The following is a 10,612-nucleotide window of genomic DNA, read 5'->3' as shown; positions in this document are numbered from 1 at the left end:
TGATCCAGCTTCACTTACAGCAGAAGTGAGTATAAGAGTTTTTTTTTTTTTAATGAATCTTTGCTATCACCTTTCCTAATACTGTGCTAGTTAGCAAGTTTAGCGGCTAAACATGCTAAATGCGGCTACAGTAAACAATCTCTCCGAGCAGCTCGTCACTCCACAGAGAGAACAGAGGGGAGAGAGCCTTGACCAGAATGAGATGATTTCTGCAGAGCTGATTTTGGCAAGGTAAAAAGGGTGTTGTTTTACACAACCATTGAGAATTTTTAACCAGAGTATATTATAGACCAGGGGTGACTAAAGAATCATATCAACTTGTGGAAAATGGGCATCCGATGACCCCTTTAAAAAATTGCATAACTGTACTAAAATTTTGTTTATTTCCCTCAAATAAAGAATTTACGTGTTCCCTTTTGTCACTTCCGAAACAATGATGACATGTTTCGGTCGTGACTGTTACACGCTGGTGAAAAAAACAGCATATGCTGGTTAGGTAGGTTTTGATGCTGGTTTAAGCTGGTCCTTTGCTGGTTTATGCTGGTCCTTAACCAGCAACATGACCAGCATAAACCAGCAAAAGACCAGCATAAACCAGCTAAGGACCAGCTTAAACCAGCAAAGGACCAGCTTAAACCAGCATCAAAACATACCTACCAGCATATGCTGTTTTTTTTCACCAGGGCGGTGATGACAATTTTAGATACTTTTGAGCCCAGCTCAAAGATGCTAATCAGCACATGCTCAGCTAGCACAGTTCTGAACAGTTTTACACACATAAAAGCTACATTTTATGGAAAAACACCCAAAAAACAATGATGTCTCTACCAAAAGTTCACCAAATGTTTCGGTCGTGACTGTTTTGGTAGTTACAATTTTAGGTACTTTTGAGACGTCTCAAAGATGCTAATCAGCACATGGTTACCTAGAAGAGTTCTGAACAGTTTTACACACATAAAAACTACATTTTGACGTTCCTTAAAGTCACAGACAGATTTTTAGAACTTTAGAATCTTTTGAACACATTTACCTCAAAATGATGGGGCCTATGTACTCACAGCATGTAGCTAAGAGACAGACATAAATATTGTCTGATCATAACTGTAGGGGTGTAATTAAAATCAGAGTCAGCCGATGGACTAAAACATACACGTTTTTACATAAAGTTTTATGATATACAAAGATAATAAAAAAACATTTTTTTTAACTTTTTTTTTTTTTTTTTTCATTTTTTTTTTTTTTTTAAGTCAAAAACATATTTTTAAAAACAAAAATTAAATAAAATGCAATTTGTTTTTTTAATATAATTTTCATAAGTTGAAATGTAGGGGTTAGGGTTCAGGACAGTCACCTCCCAACTGAAAATACCCAATAAATGATGATTTTATATATATGAAGCTTACTGATATTTTAAATATTATTGTGGGTTTCATTAATAATAAGGATCTTAGTAAACATCTAAGATTTGAGTACTTAAATGCTTTTTAAATGTGTGGGGTTTTTTTGTTGTTGTTTTGTTTAGTTTTTTCCATTGTGGGACTGCAATTTGCACCGATTCTTCAGAATGGCCCATATATAAAATCTTGTAAATGTCCTACCGTAAATATATCAAAACGTACTTTTTTATTAGTAATATGCATTGCTAAGAATTTAATTTGGATAACTTTAAAGGCGATTCTTTTTTGCACCCTCAGATTTCATATTGTATCCAATAGTTGTATCTCTGGCAAATATTATTCAGCTTTCAGCTGATGTATAAATCTTATTTTCAAAAAACTGACCCTTATAACTGGTTTTGTGGTCCAGGGTCACATTTCAGAAAGATTTGGAATATTTGTCCTCTCCCCAAATTTGTCACTACCGAAACACAGTAATATATAATTTAATAAGAACGGTTATTTTGACCTACTAAGATTTTGTTTACATCTACCTTGTAAATAAATATATTTTGGTGTTTTATTAAAAAGTTTTTAGAGGTAAATTAATAACACTTACAATTTTAACAATATTTCAAGTGTGATTTAGTGAGATTTGTTGTATTTTGAATCCAATCTTTATCTGATCAGTTGATCATACTGAACTGAAACTTAACGATTCATGAATATGCATTTAACCAGTGAGTGTTTTGGTAGCGACTGCCTCACATTACAGAATTTTAACTCACATACTACAACACTTCTAAAACATATGCTAAAGTATTAAAGGGGTCATCAGATGCTAAATTCACTTTTGCATGTTGTTTGAACATTAATATGTGTTGGTAGTGTATGTACAAATCTGCCCTATAATGATACAAATCCATGCAGTGGTTTTTAATTAATTTAATTAATTTAATTAATTAATTTAATTAATTTAATTAATTTAATTAATTTAATTAATTTAATTAATTAATTTAATTTTAATTATTCTGTAAAAATAATATTCCCTTTTTCAAATTGAGCCGTTCTCCGACACACCGACAGAGGCCGCTCCCACGATAGTTGATTGACATGTTTTACCTCAGATCACCTGTAACAGTCCGCCCTCTTTGTTTCGATGCCGGAGCAGGGAGGTAAGTTAGACAAGAATATCTTATACTGAGCGACTGAGGTGTTGTGTTGCTGGATGTAATAATGAACATTGTTCGTCATTTACTCCCGATATCTGAGCCGCTGAAATGCAGTAGATTACGTTTGTTTGTGAAGGGAATGCACCTCCCGATCTACATATATCCGTCTATGTTTGCGCGAATCATTCGTGATCCAGCTTCACTTACAGCAGAAGTGAGTATAAGAGTTTTTTTTAATGAATCTTTGCTATCACCTTTCCTAATACTGTGCTAGTTAGCAAGTTTAGCGGCTAAACATGCTAAATGCGGCTACAGTAAACAATCTCTCCGAGCAGCTCGTCACTCCACAGAGAGAACAGAGGGGAGAGAGCCTTGACCAGAATGAGATGATTTCTGCAGAGCTGATTTTGGCAAGGTAAAAAGGGTGTTGTTTTACACAACCATTGAGAATTTTTAACCAGAGTATATTATAGACCAGGGGTGACTAAAGAATCATATCAACTTGTGGAAAATGGGCATCCGATGACCCCTTTAAAAAATTGCATAACTGTACTAAAATTTTGTTTATTTCCCTCAAATAAAGAATTTACGTGTTCCCTTTTGTCACTTCCGAAACAATGATGACATGTTTCGGTCGTGACTGTTACACGCTGGTGAAAAAAACAGCATATGCTGGTTAGGTAGGTTTTGATGCTGGTTTAAGCTGGTCCTTTGCTGGTTTATGCTGGTCCTTAACCAGCAACATGACCAGCATAAACCAGCAAAAGACCAGCATAAACCAGCTAAGGACCAGCTTAAACCAGCAAAGGACCAGCTTAAACCAGCATCAAAACATACCTACCAGCATATGCTGTTTTTTTTCACCAGGGCGGTGATGACAATTTTAGATACTTTTGAGCCCAGCTCAAAGATGCTAATCAGCACATGCTCAGCTAGCACAGTTCTGAACAGTTTTACACACATAAAAGCTACATTTTATGGAAAAACACCCAAAAAACAATGATGTCTCTACCAAAAGTTCACCAAATGTTTCGGTCGTGACTGTTTTGGTAGTTACAATTTTAGGTACTTTTGAGACGTCTCAAAGATGCTAATCAGCACATGGTTACCTAGAAGAGTTCTGAACAGTTTTACACACATAAAAACTACATTTTGACGTTCCTTAAAGTCACAGACAGATTTTTAGAACTTTAGAATCTTTTGAACACATTTACCTCAAAATGATGGGGCCTATGTACTCACAGCATGTAGCTAAGAGACAGACATAAATATTGTCTGATCATAACTGTAGGGGTGTAATTAAAATCAGAGTCAGCCGATGGACTAAAACATACACGTTTTTACATAAAGTTTTATGATATACAAAGATAAAAAAACATTTTTTTTTTTTTTTTTTTTTTTTTTTTTTTTTTTTTTTTTTTTTAAGTCAAAAACATATTTTTAAAAACAAAAATTAAATAAAATGCAATTTGTTTTTTTAATATAATTTTCATAAGTTGAAATGTAGGGGTTAGGGTTCAGGACAGTCACCTCCCAACTGAAAATACCCAATAAATGATGATTTTATATATATGAAGCTTACTGATATTTTAAATATTATTGTGGGTTTCATTAATAATAAGGATCTTAGTAAACATCTAAGATTTGAGTACTTAAATGCTTTTTAAATGTGTGGGGTTTTTTTGTTGTTGTTTTGTTTAGTTTTTTCCATTGTGGGACTGCAATTTGCACCGATTCTTCAGAATGGCCCATATATAAAATCTAAAAAATGCTGGGTCGTTTCAACCCAGCTGTGAGTCACATATAGGCAAATCAAACTTCTGGATTAAGAAATTTAATTAAAAAATTGAACCCAGCAGTTGGGTTAGTCCATATCTGACCCAAGGTTGGGTTGAAACAACTCAGCATTTTTTATATACACACCCTGTCAGATCCCATTTTAAACATATTTATTTAGTCTTCCGTGCACAAAAATTTTTAAAGTAGTTATTATTCATTATATTGACCACACCCACAAAAAGCATATAAAACCTGCTTTCATTCATTCATTTCACAAGCGAAAGATGTCGGCCCCTATGAGGTGACCCGCTTCATTTAAAGGGTTAGTTCACCCCAAAAAAAGAGTCATTTACTCTCATGTTGTTCCAAACTTGTATAAGTTTCTTTCTTCTATTAAGCATAAAAGAAGAAGGTATTTTGATGAACACTGGTAACCAAACAGTTGCTGATAGCCATTGACTATGGAAAAACAAATACTATGTACAGTAAGTCAATGGCTACCATCAACTTTTTGGTTACCAAACTTTTTTGAAATATTTGACAGAAGAACGAAACTCATACTGGTTTAGATCAGGTGAGTACATGATGAGAGACTCTTAATTTTTGTTGATTTAGTCCTTTAAACAAACCCAAACAAAACAAAATATTAGGCTACTAATATGACTGTATTCTTCATCTGCTGTTTTTCAGACATACTGTTCATTTCTTGTGTAAAACGTTTTTAAATGAAGACATCTGTTGAGTTCTTAAAGTCGTAAAACAGCAGGAAAAGAACTCTGTCGTGCGAGCGATCTGTGGCCACGATTATACCACAGCCCCGGTTCCTGTTCTTAGCAGCAGAGGAAGAAGACTGTTGGACTCACACCAGTTGTGTTATTAGTGTATTGGGGCAAAGAGAGACACACAAGTAATTCTAGATATTTTCCTCTCCTTGTACACAAGACCACAGTTGATTGTTGTAAGGATTAAGATCATAATTACTAATTCATTATTCAATATTTTCTCATTTTGTACAGATGTTTTTTATCTATAGTGAGACTGAGAAAACTGCTCACATTTTTTTTTTACAATCTAATACTCTATTTTGTTATTTATTTACTGTGCAGTTTGCCTTCTACTGTTAAAAGAGTCTAGTTTTCATTTGCCCGTTTTGTTAGATCACATTCAGTCAATATTCAACTATTAATATTGCTTTTAGTCAAGTTCATTGCAACTTGTGTTCTTGAGAAGTGAGTGTTAAGTAGTGCAAATGACAGCACAAATCAATATCAGTACAGTTATTTACACAAACATATTCAAAGTTGAATAGGAATTGCCAGTGGTATTACATTAGAAATAATGTAGTTTGAATGTCAAGAATGCACTTTAAACAATATTGGCTTTGTCATTTTCTATTAGGAAAGCTTCTGCAGTGCCTAACGTTTGCAGCAACTTAACAACTTTATGCAAACCAAACATATTGCTATTTTAAATATTTATTAATATATTTAAAGACTTAAATTAAATTAGATGGTTCAATCAGAATATTTAAGAGATTATTTCTGTAAATCGCTTACAACTGACAAAATAGGCCACTTCATTTCACCATGATATTAATATATATATCAGTCTTTTTAAACAGCGCATTCTGTTTCAAAGTCCGCCTTAATTATGTTCTTGTAAAGTACTCAACTAATTAAAATCTCTAAACACAGCACAGTTTTCAAACACCAGGGGGTGCAGTATGATAACTGTATCAAATAATGCATTATGTGTTTAATAATGTCATCCTTTTTGGCATGATGGCTAAACTAACTGCACTCAACTTTTCAGCAGAGAACAATGAAGTAAAACAAAATTTAATTAAAAAAAATTTGATTAGGGATTATATAAAAAATTATGTTTAGATTAAACTAATTAAAATGCATAAAAACAGCTGCTACAGAGTTTTAGGTCATAACCAGTGAGAAAGCACAACGTTACAATCTCAAGTTTAGGCAAGTTTTTAAATCATCATTTATTGTAGTATTTCAGTGCGATGCAGCACAGTTTTTAAGCCAGTTGGTTGGTTTGTCCTGTTATTCTAACACCAAAAGAGGCCAGATTAAAGATAAATCAAGTCGATGTATCCATTTTACCTTGGTGCTACAAACAGGACAGTATAATTCAGCTTTTACAGTCGTGCACTGACAACAACATCCCAGAAAAACAAATTTAGACCACTCATCATGAATTAAACATGCAGAATATGTCACCAACTTTTTCAGTAGTGCTGATTCCTTGCCTTTTAAGTTTTTGTCAGCCTGTTACCTGAAAATGAAACCATCTAAACGTTTACACATATTTCTGCCTGCCAGAATTGCAAACAAGTCAGCTAGACTTCTCAGAATATCTTTAGAGAAAAAAATACTTTAATAGCAGTCTGGCAGTGATTAATGTTAATATTAGTTGCGGAGAGTGACAAAACAAATAAGTTAATAAAAAAAAATCTAATAAAAAAATCACAAAAAAAAAACAAAAGAAAAAGAGAAGGTATGCTCATTAAGGGGGAAAACGGTCATTATTGTTTATGTCTTAAAACAGAGGCAACAAGACATCGGGCACTCGTCATTCATGCTTTTTGGGTTCCAACTGCGGTGAATTAATGACAGGTGATGAGACGCAGTAAACACCTGCCCTTCATCCGTGCACAAAAGCTATTACTGGTCGTAATATGACAAAAGCGCAGCGCATGAATATTAATATGGTCACACCGCCTCGTAACATTAAGCAGGTGTTCACGTCACCTATTTAATAGACATAAGCCCAATCCTTCACCGTAGTAGATTCTGTAAATTAACCAGCGGTCCAGCGCCTTCTCAGCCAGTCGTTTAGGGCTAGTGTTCGAACGTCTCGTTACGTTATTAATATTCATAAGCCTCAGGATACCAGCGGTATTCCACTCGGTAAGGCTGAGGGGCCGTGTCACTCATATTATCGGATATACTGACAAGTCTGACTCAAATACTGTAATATGCACCATATAAAAACAGTTTGAGCTGTGTTAGTTTATTTAATGCATTTACAGGTATGTGCCAAAAAATTAGAATATCGAGGGAAAGTCCATTTATTTCAATAATTTGTTTCAAATAGTGGAACTTGTATGTTATATTAGTTCACTACACACAAAGTGAAATATTTCAAGCCTTTATTTGTTTCAATTTTGATGATTATGGATTAAAGACCAAAAAAAACAAAACAAATCCAGTATTTCGCAAAATTAGAATATTTCATGTGACCAATAAAAAATGGATCTTAAACACACGTTGACCTTCTGAAAAGTGTGTTAATGTACTGTATTATGTCCTCAGTACTTGGTTGGGCCTCCTTTTGCACTAATTACAGCATCAAGGCGGCGTGGCATAGAGGCGATCAGCCTTTGACACAGTTGAGGTGTTATGGTAGCCCAAGTTGCTTTGATATTGGCCTTCAGCTCGTCTGCATTTCGGGGTCTCTGTTCCCTCATCTTCCTTTTTACAATACCCCATAGATTTTCAATGGGGTTTAAGTCAGGCGAGTTTGTCGGCCAATCAAGTACAGTTATTCCATGGCTATTAAACCAGGTACTGGTAGTTTTGGCTTTGTGGGCAAGTCCAAATCCTGCTGGAAAATAAAATCATCATCTCCAAAAAGCTTGTTGGCAGCAGGAAGCATGAAGTGCTCTAAAATTTCCTGGTAGACAGCCGCGTTGACTGTGGACTTGATAAAAGACAATGGACCCACACCAGCAGATGACATGGCTCCCCAAACCATCACTGACTGTGGAAACTTCACACTGAACTTTAAGCAGCTTGACTTTTGTGCCTCTCCGGTCTTCCTCCAGACTCTGGGACCTTGATTTCCAAATGAAATGCAAAATTTGTTTTCATCTGAAAACAGGACTTGGGACCACTGGGCAACAGACCAGTACTTTTTCTCCTTAGCCCAGCACAGACGCTTCTGACGTTGTTTTTGGTTCAGGAGTGGCTAGACGTATGGAATTCTACAGCTGTAGCCCATGTCATGCAGACGTCTGTACGTGGTGGTTCTTGATGCACTGATACCAGCCTCAGTCCACTCCTTACGAAGCTTCCCCAGATTTCTGAACTGCCCTTGCTTGACAATCCTCTCAAGGCTACGGTCATCCCTGTCACTTGTGCACCTTTTTTGGCCACATTTTTTCCTTCCACTTAACACTCTGTTAATATACTTCGATACTGTGCTCTGTGAGCATCCAGCTTCTTTTGCAATTGCCTTTTGAGAATTTTCCTTCTTATGGAGGGTGTCAATGATGGTCTTCTGCACAACCGTCAAGTCAGCAGTCTTCCCCATGATTCTGAAGCCTACTAAACCAGACTGAGACAATTTAAAGGCTGAGGAAACCTTTGCAGGTGTTTTGCATTAATTAGCTGACTAGATTGGGACACAGGGAGCCTACAATGTTGAACTTTGTCATAATATTCTAATTTTGTGAAATACTGGATTTGGGTTTTTTTTTTTAATCTTTAATCCATAATCATTAAAATTGAAACAAATAAAGGTTTTGAAATATTTCACTTGGTGTGTAGTGAACTAATATAACATACAAGTTTCACTTTGAAACAAATTATTGAAATAAATGGACTTTCCCTCAATATTCAAATTTTTTGGCACATACCCGTACAACCCTAAGACTGTGATTTGTTACAACCTATAACGTCATAAAGTTTAAGCCATATGGTAGTAATGTTATAATATTTATATATTTTAATTTCTAAGATAAAAAAACACAACTGTTCAGGTAAAATATAGGTGATATTTAGATATTTAAAATCAGCGCAATTGGGAGTTTTACAAGCTTAGCTGCTTGTGCTTCATGCATCGCTACACTATTTTTAGTAGGCAGTTATGAAGGCCAGTTTCTCCCACTGAATAAAAAAAATAAAAATTTTGAGTTTTTTGCAGTTCTGAGGGAAAATAGTAAGAACTACAAGATATAAACTCAGAATTGCATGAACTTAGAATTCTGAGAAAAAAAAGTCAAAATTACAATATATATACTCAGAATCGTGTTACATAAATTCAGAATTGAAAGATTTCAATTTAGAATTCTGAGAAAAAAAGTCAGAATTGTGAGATATAATCTCAGAATTGCATGATATAAATTCATAATTGCAAGATATAAACTCAGAATTCTGAAAAAAAAGTCAGAATAACAAGATATAAATTTAGAATTTGTTATAAATTCAGAACCGCATGATAGAAACTCAGAATTCTGAGGGAAAAACAGTCAGAATTACAAGATATAAACTCCGAATTGTGTGATATATTTTCACAATTATAAGATGAACTCAGAATTATGATATAAATTCACAATTGCAAGATATAAACTCAGAGTTCTGAGAAAAAAAGTTAGAATTACAAGATATACATTCAGAATTGTGGGATATAAATTCAGAATTGAAAGATTTAAATGTAGAATTCTGAGAAAAAAAGTCAGAATTGCAAGATATAAACTCAGAATTATATTAATTCAGAATTGCAAGATATAAACTCAGAATTACAATATATGAATTTAGAATTGCAAGATATAAATTCTGAAGTGTGATATGAATTCAGAATTGCAAGATTTAAATTTTAGAATTTTGAAAAAAAAAAAAAAAGTCAGAATTGCAAGATATGAATTCAGAATTGTGTGATAAATTCTGAATGGCAAGATTTAATTTTTTTAGAATTTTGAGAAAAATGTCAGAATTGCAAGATATAAATTGCAAGATTTACATTTAGAATTTTGAGAAAGATGTAAGAATTGCAAGATATAAATTCAGAATTGTGTGATAAATTCTGAATGGCAAGTTTAACATTTTTAGAATTTTGAGAAAAATGTCAGAATTGCAAGATATAAATTCATAATTGTGTGATATAAATTCAGAATTACAAGATTTACATTTAGAATTTTGAGAAAGATAAGAATTGCAAGATAGAAACTTGGATTTCTGTGAAGAAACGTCAGAATTGTGAAAGTAAGAAGGTAAAAAAATTATTTAAAAAAACTGGAGATACAAATTCAGAGAAAAATGTCAGAATTAAGTGATTTAAACTCAATTCTGAGAATAAAATGCTAGATGTAAACTCAAAAAAGTCAGATTTTTTTCCTGCAATTGCAAATTGTTATGAGTATACAGTAATTCTTCAAAATCATTAATTTGTGTTCCATAGAAGAAAGTACGTTTTGAGTTTTTGTATAATATGTGGGTTAGTAAATGATGCCAGTTCTCATTTTAGGTGAATTTTTTATTTATTTCAAAC

Source organism: Labeo rohita, chromosome 19 (genome assembly GCF_022985175.1).
Source record: "Labeo rohita strain BAU-BD-2019 chromosome 19, IGBB_LRoh.1.0, whole genome shotgun sequence".
Lineage (NCBI taxonomy): Eukaryota > Metazoa > Chordata > Actinopteri > Cypriniformes > Cyprinidae > Labeo > Labeo rohita.
The sequence above is the reverse complement of the archived record's forward strand: the minus strand, read 5'-3'. Positions refer to the sequence as shown.